General features: G+C 46.7%; 1 protein-coding gene across 7 annotated transcripts in view; it reads right to left on the reverse strand.

Annotated features, from left to right (window-relative positions):
* The window catches only part of LOC140687212 (uncharacterized), an 80,821-nt gene that overhangs the window by 42,927 nt on the left and 21,578 nt on the right, over positions 1-16,316 (reverse strand). For 2 of the 7 annotated variants that reach the window (XR_012061380.1, XR_012061381.1), the window contains exon 1: positions 5,888-6,162. The exons of 1 other annotated variant lie outside the window; for it this stretch is intronic. The gene's annotated coding sequence lies outside the window, so the exon portion shown is untranslated. Of the gene's footprint in view, positions 1-5,887; positions 6,163-6,185; positions 6,460-10,540; positions 10,770-16,316 lie in introns of those variants that run through there. 4 more of the 7 variants (XR_012061383.1, XR_012061382.1, XR_012061379.1 and 1 more) reach the window with 4 other exon arrangements.

The raw sequence follows: 16,316 nt of genomic DNA on the forward strand, positions 1-16,316 counted from the left end.
ACAGATGGCTACAGCCCGTGATTTTGCACAGGAGTGTTTGGGGCTTAGGAAGCCCAGATTAGATTCACTCTGTAAATGCAATCACACCAACACACTGATAGGTGCCGTGGTGGTGAAGCTGATGTTCCAAAGCAGGCAACCTTATTCTGTAAGAGAACTCTAAATAGAAAGCAAGAAATGCAATGTCCTATACTGAATTTCATTTGCTATATGGGCCATTAACTGATAGTATATCTTGACTAATGAAACCCAAAAATAAATTGTCAACGTCGGTTTTCTTCATCGGACCGTTTTATGCTAACATCGGATATTAAACACTCACTCCATACGGAAAGCTCAGGCTTACGCTGCAGCACAGTTACATCCCGCGGAAGAAAGCTGACCAAGGGAGAACTGGAGAGTTTCCGTTCAGAAGCTGCAAAGTCTGGTTTTGCACCTGTACATCATTTGCAACCACGTCATCTTCAAAGGAGTTAGACGTTACCTCTGTGGGGCGAAAAGCACTGCGTGCTTCAGAATCATCAAAGAACGCTGAGCTTTGTGAAACAGTCCTGAGGCACTTAAATCATACTTTTTCTGAAAGGCTCCAAAACTGACCCACTTCACCATTCCAGGTATAACAGGGAAGTACTGGAAACAGTAGAGAGAACATGACCTTGAAGTCTGACAAGGCCCTGCTTGAATCCTGCTACAGCATTTACTAGCCGCTAAACAGACCAATTCCTTAACCCCTCTGAGAAGGCTTCCCAATCTGCAAAAGGGGGCTGCCACCGCCCACCTGGGAGGCATGGATGTGAATGCAACACGCAAGAAGGGCAGCCGACTGGTACCTGACACGGGGCCTGGCTAGTTTCCCTCCGCTGCCCTTCTCCCCCTTTAAACTTGCACTGTTTCCCCGGTAACGATCAAGCCCCCAGAACAGACTACCCGTATCTTCTGTGTATCCCTGGATACATGCCTTACCCTTAGGAGGCCAGAAAAACAACTGCCTCCTACCAAGTCACTAACAATGTTCTTAAGAGTCTGGGTATATTTAACTCTATTTCTCAGGGAGACTACTCCAGAACTTTCCAAGCACCATTCTCCAGGTTGGCTCCCCTCCCTTTGCCCATCCCTTCTCACCTCAGATCCTCTGTCTGACTGCCTTCTGTTCATGGGAAAGAGAGTCCGGTAAGGTGGGGACTCCCTAGGCCTCCCTCCCTCCCTCACAGGTGACTGTGACTACATTCTCCCCACTCCCCACTCCAACTTCAGCTACTGAGGACTCTACCCTCCCAGACCCTGCAGCCTCTGCACCTTCCCAAGACGCACATGTGGCCAAGACCCTCCATGCAGATTTCTTCCTGGTTGGCCCTGCCCACCCCCTGGCCCCTTAAGGATAAATAGCGTTGCTCTGAAAATGGCAAACGCCGCTAACTGACACACCAATGCTGCATGGTCTGGGCTTTCCTCCAACCCAGGCACAGCCCTGCCCCCCCTCAGCCTCAGTCTGCAGCCCTCGAGAAGATCTAATTCACATGCAAGGCTGTGAACACCAGCTAAGAATGACGACTCGCAACGTGTATCTCTAGTCCGGCTCCTTCACTTGAGCCCCAGGCTCATCGACCCGAGTGCCTCTTTGAAGTCCTAACTTGGATGAAAAATGGCATCTTAAAAATGCCTCATGTCCACCATTTACTCTGGAATTCGATTCCTGGCAGGTATCTCCCAGACTCCCCATTTTAGTAACAGGCCCAGCACCCACCTAGTTGTCTGAGGTCACATTCAATTTCCACTCTTCCCTCCCCCCGGCCCTGCCCTGCAATCAGTGCTGTTATTTATGACAATAAGTCCATCTCAATTGTGGTTCTGCAGGGACCATGGCCGGAACCCCACAAGCTCACAGCATGGTGCACTGAATAACAGTCCTCCGTAGGGTGCTCCCCGGCGGGGGAGGCATCTCCTGCCACTGGCCACCTCAGAAGGCACTGGATTCTCACACAGGAGGCCCAGGAGAAGGGACTCAAGGTTCTCCCGTGGTCTGAGCTTTGAAGGGCCCGAGGTCTGGGGGAGCTCCTAATTAGCAGACACACTTGAAAGTGAGCAGATGAGGATGTGGGAACCCAGGCAAGGCTGTTCTCACTCCAACTCCTGGGCTCACGGGAGCCACGGGAAAGGCCTGTGTCCAGGGTACAGCCCGGCCATCACAGATCCCAGCCTGCAATTGCCAACCCGGACAGCCAAGATTCCATCTACTTGCGACACTTACTTCTGTTCTGTTCACCACCCAGAATGTGATGGACTCATTCAGATATTCTGGCCTGTCTCAAGTGAGACAAATTCAGTGAAAAATGAAGTGTCCACATTTGGACTAGAGCATGAAAGGAGAAACAAGGCCTCATGGTCAGCATGATGGTGGAGGCCACACCCTTCCACCGGGTGAGATGAACCATGGTGAGGGTGAGAATCCAAGGTCCTAGGTCGGCCAAATCATCTTCCTTCACGGTTGTCTGGGGTGTTGCAGACTGACTACCACAAACTAATGACACGGCCGTCAGTGGTGAACGTCAGCTGCAACAGAAACGGATTCAGCTATTTACTACCAACATGGGTTAAAAGTAAATCCCTGGGTAGGGAGGTCTGCACGGCTGCTGAGGCAAACCACAGACCCAGCTCTGAATGCCCACTGGCTGAAGCAGAGAGGAAGCTATGGCCCTTTTAGCTGTCCCTGTGTCCAACAGATCCAGGTGAGCCAGCTACTTAGGAGAAGGCCATGTTGTCCTGATACTCAGAAAAACCAGCCTCGTAAAGGGAACAAAAGAGTGGCATGGATTTTAGACCCAATTCGGCCCCTTTATGAAGGCAAAGTAAAGTAAATGGCACGGGGAAGTTGAATGCAAAAAAAAAAAAAATTAAACAACCAAACGGTGACTGCTTCCTCCAACAGTGTCCCCTGCAGATGCTCACCCCCGTGCCGGCCACTTCCTCATCAGTGACCACCGGCCAGGAAGCGCCGTCACGCACGTCACACAGCGACAGCCAGGAACCGCGTGCCGAGCACGTTTGTATAAAAGCAGGAATCGTGCAAGTTGACGCAGATTTTGACTTTCCAAGTTTAAATACTCCATGAAAAGAATCCCTCAGCAGCCGCCTAAATCAATTCGCATCTCACTTCTTCAAAACAATGAAACAAATTTAATAAGGGCGCATTTGTCACCAAATAAAAGGAGGACCAAACAGGTCCCTCAAAGCAAGGATTTTAACAGGTATCAAAAACCAGTGGGTAATGTGCAAACAAAGTAAACATTCCAAAAATTAAGAAAATACAAAATGACGAGGATAATACATGGATCAAGACAGCTGTTAAGTTTTTGCTTTTTAAAATGATTGAGACAGCACGGATGGCAATCTGGCTATTTCCAATGCAGGATGTGCACAGCCCACATTTTCAGATGCAACAACATGCTCACTGGGCAGTACAAGTGAAAAAGGAATAAAGAAAAAGGAAAAGATGAAGACGAGAAAATTAGAAACACACAAGAACAAAAATGATTTTGACAGCATGTACAAGAATTTACGTGAGTGTGTGAGGCCAGGGACACGGGGATGGTGAGACCCACCCTCACCTCCTGCTCCAGGGAAAGCAGGGGCCTGAGGGGAGCAGTGCTGCCGGACGACCCAACGTGGTCAGCGCCCCTAACCCAAATTCCACCTACAAGCGTCTAGGCAGATTTTGAGCTACAAATTGTGGTCGCATTTCATTCTGGACTGTTTTACTCACTTCCACCAAGAGTAGCAGGAGAGAATTAGGCTCTACTCGTGCACCAAAGCATTGTTTAAAAAACTAATGACTGTGGAATACTAAAAGCAACAATGTGGTAAAAGTGACTGGAGGAGAATGTGCTTGACCTGAGCTCACTGGCCGCGTTATCTCACTGACGTTCAGATGCTGGCTGAGCTCTTATGGTACCAGGACAGACAGACCCACAAGGAGGGAGATTTAATGCGCTGCTGTATTTTGATGCAGGGAGCCATGCCTGGTACATGAGGTTCTGGGTAATCAATGGTGACAGTGTCAAACACTGTGGGCTAAGTACACATTCGGCTACACCGCCAAGTCCCAAGGGCAGACTTCAAATGACAAAAACAAGCTGGCATTCTTTGGTGGCTCTGCAGACTCAGAGACAAGCATTTGTTGAGTAAAAATGTCACCAGTGACTCCTATGACAAAAGAGGAGGCACTGGCGTGGGGGCTGGGGCAGGGCTCAAGGCTTCCACTGCTCACTCACCAGTCTGTCCAGGGGGAGAAGGTGGTCCCTGCTTACGTTGCACCGATGCACCTACCTTGACTAATGCCTGGGGCCTCAGCAGGTGTTGACAGGTGAGGTGAACAGAGCCAGACTCGGTGTAGCACGGTGCTGGGAGCTATGCCCTCAGCAGTGCCCAGGCTCCTAAACATACCAGCACATCCCCAAGAAGCAGAAGGGGAGTGCGGGCATGTAGATCACAGGGCCCTGTGAGGACAAGCACAGATCATGGCCACGACAAGCCTCTCCCCTTCCTTAAGCCATACAGGTATATCTGGGAGGAACAGAAAATTCATCCAGAAACCGCTAGGTGGGCTCTCGCAGGTGGGACTCGGGTCCACTTCTCTTCTCACTCACAGGGCTGGTCTAGACATTCTTTTTATCAATTCTCTAGCATCTTCTCCTCCAACTTACCAACAACCAGAAAGTAGGATCTGATCTTAGGTAAGTTCAAGAATCACAGAGCACTGCCTTCACGGCGGGCCCAGCAGCATGTGCCAGGTTCTACGACCGTCACCTGTGGGACCACCATGAGCCCTCTCCAGACACAAGGACAGAGGCCATAGGACGGGGGGACACAGCTTCTCTTACTCTCCCCAGCAAAGGGGGACCACTTCTCGGCAAAGACATCTCACCCTCTTCTGCCCGAGGGACAGCACGATAGATACACCGGGAAACAGAGCAGAAGGTGGGGGGGTAGGCAGCCCAAAAGAGCTCGTCTGTACTTCCGAGGCAAAGTGGAGACTTTGACTTAATCACAGGGACAAACTGAGAATGAACATTTCCCTGCTCTGTCCCATACACCGTGATACGCCTTTCCCTGCATAAGGAGTTCATTCGGAAGTCCCTGGCGGTGTTTCTGATGTCCTAACTTGGCATGGTGGCTGTCGGGCAAGAAGAGAGGGCCTGAGCTGAACAGGTGCTGGGCCTGAGAGGCAGGAGACACCGGCTCCGGCCCCAGCTCAACCAGCGCCTCGTTCCGCCTCTCGGGGTTAAGCATCTCATCCAAAAGCAAAGGGATGAGACTGTCCCAGGACAGGCTGCCCAACAGATATGAAATGAGAGCCATGTAAAGAAAGTTTCCCAGTTGCCACGTTTAAAATAGTAAACAAAGAAACAAACCAACAAACAAAAAACAAATAGTAGAAACTGATTTTTAGAACAGATCTTACTTAATCAACTGTATGTAAAATACTATCATTTTGACATGTAATCAATGTAGGAAGTAAAGAGATAGTTTATATACGTTTGCTAGACAAGCCTCAGCGTCTGATGTGCATTTGACCTACAGCATATCTCAGCTCAGTCCAGCCTCCTCCCCAGTGCTCCTAGCATCAGTGGCTTTGGCTACTTTATTGGACAGCAACCCCAGGGGTCCCACCATGGTCATGGCTGTAAAGCGGGAGTAAGTGTCCACACTAACCCTAAAAGGATCTCTCTGAAACAAAGGCGGATTCACTTTGAAATGTCTGTAAACCAGCAGGCTGCACCTCCCTCTCCCCTTGGCTACAAGACAGAATTCTTCCTTGCTGATCCCTTTCTGGATGTAGGGAAGAAATCCGGCACAAAGCCAGGGTTGGCTGGCCTCCAGGTAAACTTACCTGCTGTCTGTGTCCAGTCCCATGAAGTCCTCCTTCTCAAACGGGATGCAGAGGAGGGGAATCTTGCCCCAAAATTCTTGTGGCCACCATACAGCCACTTGGACTTGAGCAAGATGAAGAGTGACTCAGTGAAGTCCTCGATCCTCTTCTCCACCACCCTGCAGTCCTCGTAGATTGAAGGACACGTCGGTGAACGGCTGCTCGGCTACCTCCCCATGCAGCACAAAGACAAAGAGCTGAGAGTCATTAAGCGCGGTGCCATACAGCCCCTCTACACGTGCAGCTTCTCCAAGGCCTTGGCAGAGAGACAGTTGGTAATGGTGACAAGGCCCACGACTTTGCGGTGTGTCTGGAAGACGCTCCACCCATTCTCGGGCACATAGTGGTGCCTGTAGTGGATACAGAATGTCCACTGGGAGCCGCATGGGCTGATATGGCTCACCGAGGTGAGTAGCTGATAGATGCAAAAGAAATTCTCCTCTGAGATGATCTCCATTGGTTGGACCACAACGGGACGAGTCTGGTGGTCCTCAGCACACTGCACGTAGTCAGGGATGCTCATGTTGCTGGCCCTGCCGAGAGGGGTGAGGAGATCGAGGTACATAATCTGCTGTGTGCTACGGGCCCATCTGGGTTGCTGTGACCTGGTGTGTACCAGCCAGAAGGCAAGGGAAGCCAAAGCAAATCCGGGGGTACAGTTTGTCCTCAGAGTCTGCACATGGCTAATGTATCTCGGATCATATTACCCAGCTTTTGGTCTAGGCTTCCTGCCTCTGCAGAGAAGGGTCATTTCTTATTTTGTATTTCCAAGCACCTAGCAAGGCCCTGATGCAAAGTCACTGCTCAAAAATGCTGAATAATAAATGAACAAAGAAAATGCTTTCCTCAAACCCCTTCAGCAGAATATAAAGAAAAGGACCACAGTAGGATCAAAAGATCTGGATTTCTATCCAAATTATTTGATCCCCTAAGCTTCATAATAATGGATAAGAAAACTTGCCTAGGGGAAGAGGATACAGTTCAGTGGTACAGCACATGTTTACCATGTACGAGGTCCTGGGTTCAAAACCCAGTACCTCATTTTAAAAAATGAAACAAATAAATACACCTAATTACCCTCCTGAAAAAGTATTTTTTAATTCAAAAGTCAAAAAACACCTTGCAATTGACACAACATTGTAAACTTGACTATACTTCAATTAAAAAAAAATCCTTGCCTTACAAGAATATATCTGAATTACGGATGTTTGCAAATGTAAAATGTCTAGGGTACCACCTGCATAAAAAGAGGTGACTGTACAAATGTACTATCCCCCCTTTATGAGCTATTCTTCCTTTGGGGGAGTTATAACCTCTCAGAGCTAATTTTCTCAGATTAAAAAATATAAACATTGCCTGATTCTCAGTAGTGATGAATAATCAGATAAGCCAAAGAAAGCATATGACCCACAGAGTTTACTCAATAAATGTTTGTTGAATGAATGAATAAACAAGCAAGTGAATGCTGCTCCCTGCCACAGACCATCATAATGGTACTGCCTGGAAATCCCAAGCCCACGTTCACCCGACTCTGCACTAGCAAAGTGGGTGACCTGGGTAGGCCTGTGTGCTTCTCTAAGCCCCAGTTTAATCATGAATAGAAATGAGGGCAATAACACAAACCTCAAATTGTTAGTGAGTCAGTAATGAATTGTACCTCACCATTGCAAGATGGAACCATGAAGGAAAACTGGGCAAAAGGATCCATAAGCCCTCTCCATATAATCTCTTACTACCACATGGGAATCTACATTACATCTCAAAATAAAAAGTCTAATTTTTTAAAGAGGTTATTGAGGTTAGGTGAGCTCACTGTCTCAAATTAGGAACACACAGTACAAATAGGTCAATGCCCGGCCCATGAGATACACTCAGTTATCATTCCCACTGAACCCACTGGTACCTCCAACTTCAGAGCAAGAGAATGGGTCTTCGTGGCAACAGGCCACAGCACCTGAAGCTAACAAAGCTAATGGTGTCCATTTCAAAGAGCCCCTGAAACCACCGTTGTTCTAATTTTCTATTTGTAATTTTTTTTCTTTTCATTAAATAGAAACTCCCAATTCCATAGAATTCTTACCAGATATCATGATGGCAGCCCTTCAAAGCCTGACCAAAGAGATCATGATGGCAGAACTTCTTGGTGAAACAATAAAATGAAAAGCTATTTCCACAAGACCTCTGAGTAAATCTACAAGGGAACTTCATCCTGGACTGAGGAAGAGGACTGGGGAGGAGGGGGTAATCTGGGGCACAGAGAACTATGGGCCACCTGTCCCACAATGGGCTTTAGACTCACCCTCACCCTCCAGGAACTTAAAATACACACAGACAGTCTGCTACAGACAAGATTTTTTTTAAACAAATCCCTGAATCCCTAGCAGGTCTTGTTTCTACCGAGACACAAATGGCTTATGTGTATAATGTTTCACAAAAGCCTTAAAATATTATCACCCCAACTTGACCCATCAAGAAACTGAGGTAGAGAAGTTTATCACATTCTACAAGATTAGAGAGAGGCCACGTCAGTCACCATATTTAAATCCAAGCCCCTGCTCCAGTGCTCACACTAGAAAGTGTGACATAATGCCCCTTTCCTGCCCTCTCCCTGCAATCAATCTCTGAAGAGTCTTTTCTGTTTCACCTGGGAGCACAATCACATTCATTTTCCACAAAGAGCTATGTCACTCCTTGGAGGACTTATCAAAATCTAAAGGGTTGGGCTGAGAGGAGAGATTTGCATTTTCTGTTTCTCAAAGGAAACATGGCTTTAAAAGAAACTGAAAATTATTTACCTAGTCTAAGCGCTCATTGTGCAGAGAAAGAACCGGAGGCTCAGATGAGAAGAGGAAAGGGCCTTATTAACAAATATTGCCTCAGCGCAGCACCAAGTCAGCCCTGGGCCCTTCTGGGGGAGGATCTGGGAGGCCCAGGAGAATGAGTGTAATAAAACAGAAAGAGAAGAAGCATACAATTCCCTGTCTCTACACCACCATACCATGAATTTCCACCAAATTACCCAGTATGGGTGCAGCCAATATTAAGGTTGTCTAAACAGGTTATAGAACCCTGGGATTCTCAACCATAGTTGAAATTCCAAAATTTACTGTGCCTTTTTCCCAGTTTAAGCATCAATTCAGTGGGCACTCTGTACCAGGGACTACAGAGGCCTGAATTTCTCCCAAATACAGATCTCTATTACCACGTGTGCAAACCACATAAAGGCCACCAGAATAAAAGCACCCACAGATAAGATAGAATTACTGAAACTGAAAGCAGCCAAAGAGCATATATTACTAGGAAAAACGGTGCTCCTATAAATGGACTCATGAACATAGAAAGTAAACTCTGTTTAGCAGGCAGGAAAGGGGGGATTAACAGATACAAATTAGTAAATATAAAATAAATGACAAAGACCTGCTGTATAACACAGGGAACTATATTCAATTTCTTGTAATGAGTTATACTAAAAACAATCTAAAACATATATATACATATGCATATGTTTATAACTGAATCTCTTCTGTACACCTGAAACTAACATTGAAAATTGACTACACTTAAATAAAAAAGAATTTAAAAAAATAAGTAAAAATAAAAGCAACGCCATTAAGAAAAGATAAAAGAACACTCTAATCCCCTTAACTGTATGTGGTGGAGAATTCTGGTGGCAAGCACCAAGTCCACTGGATCACTCCAGCACTGGCTGTCACTCTTTCTGACCATTAGAGAGTCACTTGCTTCACTGAGGTTACTTTTCTCTTCTGTGAAAGGCTACAGTTGCAACTAACGATGTATAGAATCTCATCATTCACAAGTACAACAAGTAGTGAGGACTTCCCATGGGCCAGGCACTGGACAGATGAAAAGATAGGGTCCCAGATATATTCATGGGTAGAAGAAGTTTATGCCATAAAGACATTAATTCTTCCAGTTTTGATAGACAGATTCATTGCAATTCTGATTAGAATTCCTACCAGATTTTTCTTGGAATGTAACAAGTTAATTTATGATCAGGAATAGCCAAGAAATTTCTTTAGAACCACCACTGGGGAGGGGTGGATAGGTCATTCATTTCCACTGGTCTTTCTGAAGTGATGAAAACGTTCTGGAATAATAATGGTTGCACCACTGTGAATATGCTAAAAGCTGCTGAATTGTACCATTTAAATGGATGGAATTCATGGTGTGTGAACTATATCACAATAACACTGTTACATGAAGAAATATTTCTTGACAATTATTTTTCTGTTTATACCACTAGTCTATCACACAATTTAAGAAAAACAAAAAACCAAAACAAACCAAACTGTGCCAGGAGCTCTTTAGGACTGCAATATCCCTGGGTCTCCAAGGCCTCTGGTGGTGCTGTTCCTCTTAACACACACTAGCTGGGCTGGGCTAGTTAGGGACTGTAACTATCTTTTTAAAATCGAGGATCACTCCTTTCACCATGGGAGAGGGAAGGAAGGAGGATGTCACAGCCTCATGCCTTCAGCTCATTTTTAACAGAACCAAGCCCTGCTTTCACCACTGTAATCACTCTCACTATAAAAACACGTGACATCAACAAGCACAGCCATGATAACACCTGAAAGTGTTAAAAGTACTTACCTGCAGCAGAAAAACTGAGGGAGGAGACAGAAGCTCGCTCAGCACTGAGGCTCCCTTTTCCCGACTCCACCTGGAGAAGCAGGGCGTTACAGCCGGAGGTTCTCAGCCCAGGGAGCAGTGCCCAGGCCACTGAGCTGGTCCTCCGGGAGCGGGAGAGGGAGAGGAGGGCTGCCCCGGGGGGGAGGGAAAGGGGAGGGACGCGGGCTGCAGCCCTGCTCGGAGGCCAGCCCCAGCCCCAGCCCCAGCCCCCCGCCCCGTCCGGGTCCGCAGTCCCCGCCCGCCCGGACACAGCCCTCCCAGGGGCGTGAACGGGCCGGCGGCCAAGGAGAGGAAGCCAGGGAGGAGAGGACTCGCGGGCGGGAGAGGGGAAGGGGACGCCAGCCGCGGACTGAGGGGATCCCGGCTGGGTGAGAGGTGGTAGGGGCACACCTGGCCCTTGGCAGCTGTGGCCGGGGCCCCGGGGCAGGTGGCGCGGGTAGAGGGGTTTGGCGTGAGCAATTCATCTGAACACGGGCTGCCTGGCGCCCTTGGGGACTGTGACAGGCAGACCGCCCTCCCGCAACCGCCTGACCACTTTTCCGGGAGCCCCCCACCTTGCACTTCCACAGCCAGAGGCCGCGGCCCCAGACAGGAACCAAAGGCCTACTGGGCGACAGAGTTGAGAAAATTTTGGGCCCGATCCCCAGCTAGGATATGGAGCTTCCAACCAACAGACCACTTGGCACTGACTGCGCATGCGCAGGAGGGCCAGCGATCCTCTCTGGGTTCTGTGAGAGAAGGTGGGACAGCGAGGGAGGGAGAAGATGGGAGCGGGTGGAGAGGACGGGAAAATTGGAGAGATACAGATGGACACGATGAGCAGAGAGTAGGGAGGGATCTGGAGAGGGGAGGGTCTTAGCGGAGTTGGAGAGAAAAAGCTTTACCTCTGGGGCATCCCTAGGCGGCAGACCTGCCTCTGTACCCTTCTGTAACCCTTCAAGTCCCGCAGCTCAAGTTTTACCTCCCTGATCCAGCCCTCCATCGGATGCTTCTGCAGAAACCCTATGGGGATCACACCCATTGCCCCCACGCGGACCTGGGTTTTCTCTTGCTCTGAGAACCAAGCACCCACAGGTGTTGTCGCTCAGAACTACCTTGGGAAAGGTACATAATCCCCTTTTACACGCTGGGAAACAGGCAGGCAGGATCACTGCCTTAGCTCCACTGTCCCAGGTGTTGGGCTGGCGGGGAGCGGGATGGTACAAGATCAGAGCCCCAGACAGAGCAGACTGCCTGAGTGTTGGTGCATAGTCCCCATCCCTCCTGGGTAAACCATACCCAACCCTAGTGGAAACATCAAGGGCTCACAATAGTTCCCTTGGTGTGGGAGAGCTGTCCTCATGTGAAGGAAGAGTCCAGCTGGGCTAACAAGCTAAGTCACAAATCTAAGTGTGATAAGTGTCGGTTTAATGATCTAAATTCTGCTGGGCTATCTCATATATCTGAAGTTTAGTGTCAGTTTATTGGGCTAACAACCTAACTCGTAATTCCAAGCTCAACAAGTGTCAGTAATGTGATCTGCTACAAATTGATAAGCTCCAGTGTACTGATTCCTTGCTTTTTGTTCTTTGAGCCTTATTGGCTAATTCCCCCTTACATGTAATTAAGCCTTTAAAACCTCATGTGCACGTCTTGGAGGTGCTCTGAACTTCGGAGCAGGAGCCCCTCTGAGCCCACCGGCATAATACTTCTGAGTACACCAACACCCCGATTGGTGCTTTTCTTGGCTGGCCTGTTTCCATAACACTCAGCTCCAGTGCCCAGCTTTCTAGGTAGATAGGAGTGTTACCAAGTCGAAATTCTTTCTCCTCAGTGCAGGACAGGACAATAAGTTGGGAGACCAGATGTTGGGGCATGGAATAGCAAGTTTCTGTAGACCTAGATGGCAAACTAATGTCCTGGAAAACCATCTCCCCAAGTCACAATTCAGGATCCTTTCCTATGTGCTTGGTTGTTGCAAACTTCTTAGTGTAGGAATTCCTTCTTGTTAGAATCCTTTCTTCTTGCAGCTATCTGCGTGGGTCAGATCCCTGCAAACCTCCAACAAAACAAACGTTATTTTCTATTCTGTAATTTGCTATCTTTAAATGAATGAAAAAGTGTTAAATATCCTTAAAGGTCAGAGGCTTCAGAATAGGCTCTCCTGTATATTTCAGGCTCCAGGCAACATTGATTACAAGCAAGATGAAGCCTAGGAGACAGAGCATAGGGTTAAATTCAAAGGAACAGATCTAATATGGAGTCAGATTTGTTCTGTTCTATTACCCGGCCAGAAGCCACTTGAGGATTTAAATCCCTTTAAGTTAAAAATAACTAAAATTTTAAAGGAATTTACATACATATGTGGGAATGTGCAAAGCATATCTGGAACAGCACCCAAAGGATAGCAAACAGTGGCATCTCCAGAGAGGGATGAAAGAACAGAAGATGAGGGAAAACTTCTTTCACTTGTGTATTTTTGTGCTCTGTTTGAGTTATTTTTTTAACCATTTGCTTGTATTTCTTTTTCAGTTAAAAAAATGTGTAATGGAACAAAGGAGTAACTAGCATAGCAAATACAGCAGCCATGGAATCACTGAGTCATCACTTTTGATTTAAGCCAGAAAGCATTTATTGACTCTCTCCAATGTGCAGTCGTGTTTTAAGAATTCTTTTAATATAATTATTACTATTACTATTATTACTACTACTACTACTGCTGCTACTATTAATATTACTATTATTACTATTATTTTATGAAATAATAACACGGTTTATCTCACCCCTGCCCATGGCTGGTGAAAAACCAACTGAGTTTTTCTTGAGTTGTTTTCCAAGGAGTAGAGATGAGTTTATAAACAGAACACATCTTCAGGGTAAAACAGGCAGAGTGCTTTTCCAGCAGGCCAGAGAGCTATGAAGGGTTTTCAACAGAGGCGCCCAGAAGCTGGAGAGAAAGCCTCCAGGACACTACAAAAAGCTGCCCAAACTGCCTTCTCCATGGCACTACGGAAATAGGAAAGAACAAATCTGACTCCATATTTGATCTGTACCTTTGACTTTAACAAAGCCAAGTTAATATGCTCCGGTCTTTTCATGGGTTATGATGTCACAGAGGAGATGGACAGGTCAACAAGGAACCACTCTGCCGTGATTACAGAGCCGGAGAAAGGGATGGGCTGCAAGATGTATGACGCAGCCGCAACTGTGCCCGTGCTTCTAGGCAGGTATCCAAAATCGCCTCGACAAGGTGTCAAACACTTGTGCCCACGTCCTCATCAAAAGACATGTATTAAAGACAAATGGAACCATATAAAAGGCCAATACCCTTGCTGGGTACACCGTCCAAAGAACAAAGTCTCAATTTGACAACTGGCCATCTCGGTTCCCTGGGATTCATTCTTGAAGAACCTTAAAAACCACTCCTCTGTCCTCAAGAAGTGCTGCATATTTGTCCTATCTTTGGCTCAGGGATGGAACACGTTCAAGTGAACCTTAATGTCTGCACAGATTTGACTGTCTTTCTCCAGGTTCACTTGTCCATTCCAAAGAGGCCTGAGCTAAGCCCATCCTCCGTAAGATCTATTCCCTCCAGTGACAGCTCATTGAGCCTGCAATTAAAAGCCAAGTGAACAAGACTGTCCTCAGCTAAAAAGTTCACCCACCCTTCACTGTTTTCTTAATCTCCTCTCCTGGCTAATTGCAACAGACTAACACCTCCCTCCACCAAGATACCCAACTATATCATTTTGTCTCCCCAAAGAGAAAGTAAGGTCCATAAAAGAGAAGAAAACTACATAGTCACCTCTGAATTCTTAGCATATAGTAATGTCAATAAATAGAACTCAGATTATTGCTACTTTCCTTTAAAACCATTCTGGTTATTTGAATGAGACCTTGGAAGAGAGGTGTTTGCTGTCCAGTATCTTGATCCACAAGACTCTGGAGGCCTTTTTCGGAATAGCTGTTCACTGATTCATTCAAAACACAACTTATCAATCAAGGAGTAGCTGTGCTTTTCTGCCAGGAGTTTGTGGTCACTCTCATGCCAGAACAGCTTTAAACTATATCCTTACTTTGGATTTGTTATTTTCCCCCTCTTCCAAAAAATTGACTTTCCTTACTTTCTTGTCTTGAGGAATTTTTTTTTTCCTCTTTCACCCTTTAGTAAACCAAGATTCTCAGGACGGGCTAGGCCCATTATATGATCACCCATCCAACTCCTAGTGTGAGAGGCCTGGGGCTAACCTCCTGCCCTCCTGTCAAGGCAACTGAAAATCAGTTTAGGAGCCAACCAGCACACCACGGATTCTAACGCTCACTTATCTCCCAGAATCCCTGTTTTCTCGTTTGTCTTGGCTTCTGAGGATTTCCCCTTTCTTGACAATGAGTTGTGCAGCTTGAAAGATGAGGAAGGAAGGTTTTATTTCTCAATCAGCATTTTAAGAAACTTGTCTAATGAAGGTTTCCAAGAGGTTATACAACCCTCCATTGCCGAGACAGAAAACACACTAGACATTTTCTAAATTTAGCTCTCATGTGCATTTTTTCTTTGCTTTTGTTTTCTTAACTGCTAACAGACATTATTTAATTAAAAAAAAATAAGGCCCCAAAAAGGATAGAACACTGAAGGGGCAAACAAAATTAAAGGGCAAAGACAGAAAAATGATAACTACTCTACAAAGTTAATATAATACATACACTATGTATCAGATCAGCAATTCTCAGTAACAGCTAATTGAAACATGACCATGAGGTAAAATTTCTCTCCTGTCAGGACATGGCCAACAGAAAATACAATTAAACCAACAAACTAATATCCTAAGTCTGGCGAGGTACAGAAGGCTACAAGCTAAATGTGTCTTCTTCTGGAAAAGAAGGAGACACACCAGCTCTTCTCTGTGGAGCCGGAGCCCACGGGAGGACGGTGAAGTGATCTCTGTAAGTACCCAATTAGCAAAGTGAGTGATGAATAAATAGACGTGAGCTTTGTTGACAGTGATGATACTACTATTCATTTGTCCTTTAAAGTATGACTTCACTTTCAGTGATCAATACTTCGGCGTCCTCAGGAGTTGAGATTTTAGGAAAATGCACAGCCTGGGCTCAGACCTCCTCTTTAAGCTCGTGACTCTGCGTAGATATCCCAAGGGCACTCCCAACTCAACCTGCAAAGAGCTGACTTCACGGTGCTCCTCCCATAGGCGTCCTGCCCAGGGCTCCTGGTCGGAGGGTAAGGTCTCCCTGCGTCTCCCAACTCAGGCCCATTACTCACAGATGTGAATGGACCCCTCCTTCAGGGACCAGATATCCTCAGTCACAGAGTACCACCACCCTCAACTGACCTACCAGATACTCACTGGCACTCACTCAGCACTGACTCTGTGCTGGAGACCTCACTGCACACTGCACAGTGTATCTCTCTGGATCTCCACAACAGTCCTGGGAATTGGGTACATCACTGCTTCAATTGATTAGATAAATTGTTTCACTTCCTTCCGTGTGTCATTCAAACTGACACGGCTACTAAGCCACAAGCCTGGGCCTGAAAACCACTTGAAAACTGAACACTGCTACACCTCGCAGCCACCCTACTCTGACTCATCACATCACCTCCTGCCAAGCCTTCTAAACTTTTCCAAGCATTCTACAAGACAAATGTGAACTACGAGAGCACCCTACTCTCCTACTTAAAATCTGTCAATGATGGTGCACTGCCCTTAGGAGAAAGCCCCACCGGGCTTGAGCACAGCCTAAC

Source organism: Vicugna pacos, chromosome 19 (assembly GCF_048564905.1).
Source record: "Vicugna pacos chromosome 19, VicPac4, whole genome shotgun sequence".
Classification (NCBI taxonomy): domain Eukaryota; kingdom Metazoa; phylum Chordata; class Mammalia; order Artiodactyla; family Camelidae; genus Vicugna; species Vicugna pacos.